Below are 8,396 nucleotides of genomic sequence, written 5' to 3' on the forward strand. Positions count from 1 at the left end.
TGCCCCATTACCTTTCTATTTCATAGCCTGGTTTCAGGCTTAATAAGTTTAATTATGAAAAGAGCATTGAAACTTGGATCTGTAGGGCAAAGGGAGTTTGAATACATTTCAGTTTTGGCAATGATGTCACTAAGGCAAAACGTATTCAAAAACTCACTTTTTAAAAAGCATTAAATCAACCCCACTTACTAAAGACTGACATCAGTAGTGCTGAACCCTGGCTGCACATTTGGACCTTCTGAGGAGTTTTTTTAAGAGGTTGACGGGCCCTGACCGGTTTTGCTCAGCGGTTAGAGCTTTGGCCCGGGGACTGGAGAGTCCCGGTTCGGTTCCCGCTAAGGGCACGTGCCTCAGTTGCAGTTTGTCCCCACCCCGGTAGGGGTCCTGTGGGTGCGGGCAGCCAGTCGATGTGTCTCTGTCACGTCGATGTTTCGTTCTTCCTCCCTTTCTCCCTCCTGCTCTATCTGAAGATAGATGCAAAAATGTCCTGCTGTGAAGAAAAAAACACACAAACAAACAAGAGGTTGATGGAATTGATTTGGGATGGGGGTGGAGGGTGGGGGGTGAGCCCCACCCACCCACCCACCCAGTGATTTGCCCACACTCCAGTGATTCCAGTGTCCTGCCAGGGCTGAAAAATTATACTCCGAGAGAGTGTAATTCTGGTACTGGATAAAGCACTTAATCTCTTTGCATGGTGCCTCTGACTAGGCTACTTCCAGGGAAACTTCCCTCCTCAATATTCAGGAGCAATTTAAAACACTATAACAGATTTTGAAATCTTTAAAGACTAATTGATAATAAGCTAATTATCTTGGTTCTGATGATCTACTATGGTTGTGTAAGATACTATCCTTGGAGAAAGTTGAGTGAATGCTACACAAGAACTCTGTGCTATTTTTGTAACTTTGTGAGTCTTCAATTATTTTAAAATAAAAAAGCCCTAGTTGTTATTGTTTGAAACATTGAGCTTCAGTGAAATCACAATCTATATTTGTAATGACTTCAGAGTAATTTGACTTCTTTTTAAGACTATTTTTTAATGGAAAATTTTATCCTCTTTAGAGGGTCTTCTATGCCTCTCCAAAAACAAAACAAAACAAAAAACTGACTTAGTGATATCTTGATATATTTTATAATATATTTTTACCCTCTAGGTCCATAGTTAATCCAAAAAAGTTCACAGATATAAGAGGGAGAAGTTCTGGAAGAGGGAGGGGTTACTTGCTCTACTCCTGATACCTCTTCCCAGTGTGCCTCCCTGCTCCCCACCTCCAGTGCCTGGCAATCATTTGCAGAAGAGCAGAACCACGACTTTGTGCCCATTTTCCACTCTCTTCTAACTGTACCCCAAATGATATCCAATAGATAGAAGTATTTTCACTGTTTTTCTTTTCAGCTTCAATAAACGTGATGGAGGAGGTCAGCCAATATTTTATTTGCTTAGCATTAACTCACCAAACGGGGGGGTGGGTGTTATCTTTAATTTTAATTTCTTAAATTTTTTTTTTTTTTTAATCCTCACCCGAGGACATTTTTTTGTTTTTTTGTTCAGGTAGAGCGGGAGGGAGAGAGAGGAACAGAGAGAGAGAGAGAAACATCGATGTGAAAGGGACACATCGAGTGGCTGCCACCCGCACGACCGACCAGGGCCGGTGACAAACTGCAACCGAGGTACGTGCCCTTAGCGGGAACCGAACCCGGGCCTCTCAGGACCGCAGGCTGACGCTCTAACCGCTGAGCCAAACCGGCCAGGGCTAATTTTAATTTCTTTAAAATAAGAAAGAAAGTCATTCAGAGGGTGAGAAGCAATGGGATTTATTGTTACTTTATCCTATCCTTTTCAGGCTTAAATTCCAGGAAAAAAACAAAAAAACAAAAAACCAATAACCATGTTTTGGAAGAGTCATTACATTATTTCTAAGTTATTATGAAGAAGTGTGTTTTTTTGTGTACCCACTTCCAAATATCAATATTAAAATGGGGAAATACTAAGACCTATTCAGAGTTATAAAGGGTCCAGAATTGGGAAGAGTTAAGCAAATGTTTTAACTGTATAAAAACATTAGTAGAAATGAGTTCAGGCGAGTGAGACTCTTGCATTAGGGAGGTAAATGAATTCTTTGTTACTCGAAAGAGAAATGAAATGATAAGTCTGTAATACATTTTGTATATTCTTTCTCAACAAACAGAGGTCCTTCTAGTAGGCCCTTAATTCACCCAGGTTTAAAAGGAAATTGGTGATAACTAAAATTGTGTTTCTACTGACTGTTTCAGAACCAGCAGGCTTCAGATAACCAAAGAGACAAACACAATTATCAGTGGTCTCACTGGGACTACTAAAGAATCATCTTCTTGCCCTGGCCTGTTTGGCTCAGTGGTAGAGCATCAGCCCTCAGACCAATGAGTCGCAAGTTCAATTCCAGGCAAGGGCACATACCTCGGGTGCGGGTTCGTCCCCCGCCATGGTCGGGGTTGTGCGGGAGGCAACCAGTCAATATGTCCCTCTCATATTGATGTTTCTCTCTGTCTCCCTTTCTCTCTCTTCCCCTTCCAGTCTGTCTGAAGATAAATAGAAAAATATCCTCAGATGAGGATTAAAAAAAAAAAAGAATCATATTCTTGATGCTTAAATCAGTTTTCATTCCATTACTCTCTGGGGAGCATATTTTCCATTATTTAAAATTTCAGGTTCTTTAACCATAAACTCATAATTGGTATAACTATATTAATTTCTTCAACAATTGATTATCCATCAATAGACCACCAGAATTTAATAACACAACACTAATTTTGGCTAAGGGCCAATGAAGTCAAAGTCCTCACCTTAATAAAGAGAATGGCACACCAAAGACAAATGTCCGGGTGACCAGTAAGTACAAAAGGCAGGCAGGCTGAAAAGGGATAAGTTATCATGGTTAATGTCATCAGGGTGAATTTATAACCCTGAGAAATTGCTAAGCAAGTTTCTGTTTACAACAGAAAGCAGAGTATCTGACTTGTGTGTGAATTATTCATGTAATTATATGACTTATTTTTCATTTAGTCCTGTGGCAGTTATGACATCACATTCTGGTCTGGTTGCTCTCATCATTAGAAATAGTCATTCTGAAAATGATTTATATGTAATTAACTCTTGGCATATACTGCTTGGAAAATGTCGTGAGTGCACTAGCCTGGATATTCTGTTGCTGGCTCTGCTGAGAACTAGTTCTGAGGCTTTTAAATAACCAGTTTTATCACTCCTTGAAGTGAAAGAGTAGGACTGGACCCCTTGTGGGTCTAAACTTCTTTGACCCTGCTCATCCAAACATCTTGAATCTCAGACTTTCTTTGGTTCTTAATTCTTCTTTATTCTATTTTAGTTACCCAGTCCTGTTATTCCTTCCTTGAAGGAAGGAAAATGTTCTTGAATCTGCCTGTTCTGTCTATTCTACCATATCTGCTGTTACTTCATGCCTGGACCATTATACTAGTTTTCTAAATGATCTTGCCTCCATTCTCTCCCATCCCTCTTTCATCCTGGGAAATCTACAACTATTGAAACAGCAGTTTCTTTACCCCACTTCCTCAAATCAAAAACTCTGGAGATAAAAGATAGGGCTCAAACACCTTTTGGAAGTTGAGGCTCCCCATAATGTAAACTTATCTTGTCATTCATTTCCTTATTGCATTACCTCCTCACCTTATCTCCCTCCCTCCTCCTCATGTCTCCACCTGAACAAAGACAAGCCAGACCTAGCTCCTCACTAACGTGTCATTCACTTCCAGATTTCACACTTTCCCTCATTCTATTTCTCAAGCCTGCAATCTTCTTACTTATCCTCTTCACTGATCAAATCCTACCAATTCTTTTTGAGATCCAGATGAAATTCTACCTCTTGTCACAAGCCTTCCCCACCCAATCTAGCTTTCATTAATTTTATATCTTTGGACTCTCTCATAGTATTTGTGACCTCTAGTATACATTTTGACACAGAATTTCACACTATTATGCATTGTTATTTGATCACTTCATGGGTGTGTGTCTTGACTTTTTAAAAGCAGCACCATTGTTGTATTTGTTTTGTGTTCTCCACAGAACTTGGTAGATACTGTATATGGTAGATACTTGATCAAAACTTGTGCACTTAACTGTATGTTTTTGTCCTCATGTCTTGCATAGGCAACCTGGTCTTGGCTTTTCCTTTCTGTCCAGGAGCCAGTTTCATCCTTGAGTGTCTGTCCTACCACTACAGCCATCTCTTCCTAGCAGAGAGTGACAGGTCTCCATTGATCCTGTGCTCTTTGCAGCACTTTGTAGCAGATCAGCTCAATTCTGCTCAATTCTGCTCAATTCTGTGTCCTTCTTACAGTGGGCCAAGTAAATAGCCCACAATGTCTGCCCTATACAGGAATGGGGTGCAAAACAGGAGGCCAGTTGGAATTGCTATAACTGGAGAGTTGTGGGGGAATAGGAGTTAACAAAAAGCAATAATACAGTGAAATAGTTTGGTGTCTGAATGTGGACATGAGCTCTGGAACAGTTTTTTCGAGGTGTGTCCAGAAGTTGGGCATGTGTGAGTAAGACTTAAGGTCAGTGTCAATTTAATAAGCTAAACTGTAAAACCAATAGCACCACAGGTTTGCTTTGGAGCTAGCTTAAAGTTAATTTCTTCTCTTCTTTTCCATACAAGGACACTAAAGTCCAAAGAGGAGACAGCAAACAGTAGTTACTCAGTGTTTGCTGATTGCAAATGATCCAGTCAAACTAGTTCTTAGATGGATTCATTCTTTATGATAGTTAGTATCAGAGATTGACCAACTAGTTTGAGAAGTTTTACAATAGAGAACTACACAAAAAGGTAAAAACCCCATTCCCACCTATTTGTAGCCCCCAATCTTTCACCAAAATTTTCCAGTTACCTTCTCCAGAGATAACAGCATGATGCCTCTCCTTCCAGATATATACATATCTCTATATAATATATACAGGTGGTTAATTTCATATAAAAGGGAGGGCACTATATATATCCAACATGGTGTGGAATAGTACTTTTATCAAATCCAATAAAGGTGAATTGTTAATAAAAGTTTTAAATACATTGCAAACATAAGCCTGGATTGCTTATTATTAAATTCAGCAGATATAAAGTTAGTGTCAAATAGCCATAACAACTTCTAGATATTTACTCTCAATCTCTGTACTTACCTCACTGAGGGCTCATAACAAACAGGTCAGAGTTGTATGCCAGCCTAGAAGCCACTCTTTGAGTGGTATTACTCCTTGAAAAAAATTTTTTTTTTCATAATCAGCATGTATTGTACTATTGCAATTAATTTTTTTTTTAATTTTCCAATTCAGTCTGATAATAGAAATAGGTTCAAGGTACAGAAATGGTTCCTAGGATGGTTAATCTTATGAACAAGGAAACAAGGTGGCAAAAAGGAGGTGGTATGTGATCTGGGTCCTAAAGGCTATGGAAACATTTGTCAGAAGAATCAATGTGGAGGAGCATTTGAGGTAAAGAGGAAACAAACTAGGGCAGGGGGGTATGAGGTAGCTGGGTGTGTTGAGAAATAGAGTGGACATCTGTTGTTTTAGCCTGCCCTGTATTCAATCACCCTTCTATTTTCCTTTGGGGACCCATAACTTCTCTATTCTCAGTGTAGGTGGTTTGGGAAAGACTGACCTCTTCCCCAGCTCATGAACTAATCAGCATCTTCCATCCCCCTTCACTTCCTCGCAGTGATTAGTTCAGAATGGCAATAAAGTCCAGGACTTTTGCTGGACCTGGGCCAGGGCAGGGGAGAGAAGTGCTTGTTTCTGGTGGGATTGCTGAGAGGAGAATGTAAACTCAGAGTTACAGGCTGCCCTTTTAACACGGAAGAAGAGAACCAGTTTGAGAATGGAGCCTGCAAGCCCTGGCCGGTTTGGCTCAGCGGTTAGAGCATCGGCCTGCGGTCCGGAGAGACCTGGGTTCGGTTCCCGCTAAGGGCATGTACCTCGGTTGCAGTTTGTCCCCGGCCCTGGTTGGTCGTGCGGGTGGCAGCCACTCGATGTGTCCCTTCACGTCGATGTTTCTCTCTCTCTTCCTCTCCCTCCCACTCTATCTGTACAAAAAATGGAAAAGTGTCCTCGGGTGAGGATAAAAAAAAAGAGAATGGAGCCGGCAGAGAAGTAAAGCAGAGACCAACAACAGAAACCCAATCCAGTGATTTCATTTATGTCCCTGCATGTAGCCATAACCTATATTCTGTCTCTGGGATTTTAAGTTTCCTAAATAACCTCCTTTTTATTCATTTACTCTTAACTGAAAGACACAAGGAATATTATGGTATAATAGAATATTGGGGTGTGTGTGGATACACACTTGGGACTAGTGGGCTGTAGAAGTGGGCAGGGGCTAGAATATGAAGGGCTGAGGAACAGGCCCTCATTTCTGGAGGCTCCCAGGAGCTCTGGAGGGTTTAAAGCAGTGATTACCTCAGCAAGAAAATCAAGAGCTATAAATCAGAAACTCTAATATTAAGAACATTAACTTCCTCAAGCTTTTCTAGTGGTTTCATTTTCGTTATTGTTGCCCTCTGATTGGGGGTAGGCAATTAAAAATAGAAAGGCGAGCAGGTTCCTGAGCATAACATTTAAAAAAAATTATCCCATTTTCCTTTAAAGGATTGAAAGTTCATTTTGAGCAATAAAGTAGCTGACCCTGTTTAGTACTGTTTTCCATTTACAATGAAAATTCAAAGCAAGCAGATTTTCAGTGCAGAAACTTTTGGGAATAAGAACCAGCTTTTCTGAAGCTCCCTACACAATTAGTTTTCTCAGCGGGAACAGGAAGTAACTCCGGGAATCTGAGGATCACATTTGCCATTTTGAACATTATAAAACAAAAATAAAAGAGCCTTGCCCTGGCCGGTTTTGCTCAGTGGTTAGAGTGCCGGCCCACGGACCAGAGATACACAGGTTCGGTTCCTCGCTTGCAGTTTGTCCCCAGCCCCATTTGGGGTCATATGGGTGGCAACCAGTCAACGTGTCTCTCTCACATCGATGTTTCTCTTCTCTCTCTCTCCCTCGCCCTCCCTCCCACTCTATCTGAAGATAAATGCAAATAAAATAAAGAAGCCTTGCATCAAGTTCCCTGCAGAGAGTTATGTCTCTTCATTTTATTTTATTATTTATTATTTTTTTGTTAATTCTCACCTGAGGACATTTTTCCTTTGATTTTTAGAGTGGAAAGGAGGAGGGAGAGAGGGAGGAAGAGAGAGAGAGAGAGATATGTGAGAGAGACACATACATGGATTGGTTGCCTCCTGAACTACCCCAACCGGGGCTAGGGAATCAAACCTGCATCCCAGGTACGTGTCCTTGACTGGGAATCAAACCCAAGATCTTTGACACTTTAACCACTGAGCCAAACCATCCAGGGCTATCATGTCTCTTTAATCTAGAACAATCCCCTAGGGTTTTTACTTTTATGATATTTTTCATAATTTCTGGCCAACTGTTTTGCAACATGTTTCTCAATTTAGATTTGTCTGATTGTGACATTATGATTAGATTCAGGTTAAACACTTTTCCAGGAATGATGTATGCTTCTCCAAGCTTCACATCAAAGGGCAATGATGTCCAATTATTATCCAATTTTTGGTTAATTTTGATTATTTGGTTACTGTGGGGCCCACCATATATATCCATTTAAAGGTCCTTTACACCTTCATAATTAATAATCTGTGAGATGATTGTTTGACAATAAATAGCATTCTTAACAGATTTACACACACTGTTTCAAAGAAGAAAAATCATAATGAAACTTTGTGGAGATGGAAGGAATTATTTCAAACCTCTGTAGGGGTGGGGAACCTTTTTTCTGCCAAGGGCCATTTGGATATTTATAACATCATTCGGGGCCATACAAAATTATCAGCTTAAAAATTAGCCTGCTATATATGGTCAGGCTAATTTGGTGAGGCTTGTGATTCTAGCTCGTATTGATTTTGAGAGCCTTATACCGCCCTCGGGCCAGACGTTCCCCACCCGCCTAGTGAGTACCCACTAGACACTGTTATGCTAGGTGTTAAGACCAAAGTGGTAGAAGCCGAAAGAAATGTCTTTCTATGGTCTGTTGGCCAATTCAGAACTTAGGAAATGTAATGGTCACTTCATTAGAAAGAAATGTCTGAGAAGGAAAAAATACACTAAAGTGGTGAAGACTGACCAGCAAACAGTACATCAAATGCTAAAAACAAAGGGCAACATACAAGAGAATTCAAGAGAGCTGAAAACCACATTAAATGTGAGGGAAGGACAGTTCAGAGATATAAAATGACTAGGATCTTAGAGAGGCAGGAATGAGATTAGAACTCTTCTTCTGATGCCCAGTCAATATTCCTTCGGTGACAGCATCCAAAGG

At 40.5% G+C, this 8,396-nt stretch overlaps 1 non-coding gene across 1 annotated transcript; it reads left to right on the top strand.

The window, feature by feature from the left end:
- Positions 1–8,054: 8,054 nt before the first annotated feature.
- On the top strand, positions 8,055–8,164 carry LOC118618013. Its single transcript, XR_004956958.1, has one exon. It is a non-coding gene; the product is annotated as a small nucleolar RNA SNORA2/SNORA34 family (small nucleolar RNA).
- The last annotated feature ends 232 nt before the right edge of the window (positions 8,165–8,396 follow it).

The sequence above is a fragment of the Molossus molossus genome, unplaced genomic scaffold (assembly GCF_014108415.1).
Source record: "Molossus molossus isolate mMolMol1 unplaced genomic scaffold, mMolMol1.p scaffold_m16_p_5, whole genome shotgun sequence".
NCBI lineage: Eukaryota > Metazoa > Chordata > Mammalia > Chiroptera > Molossidae > Molossus > Molossus molossus.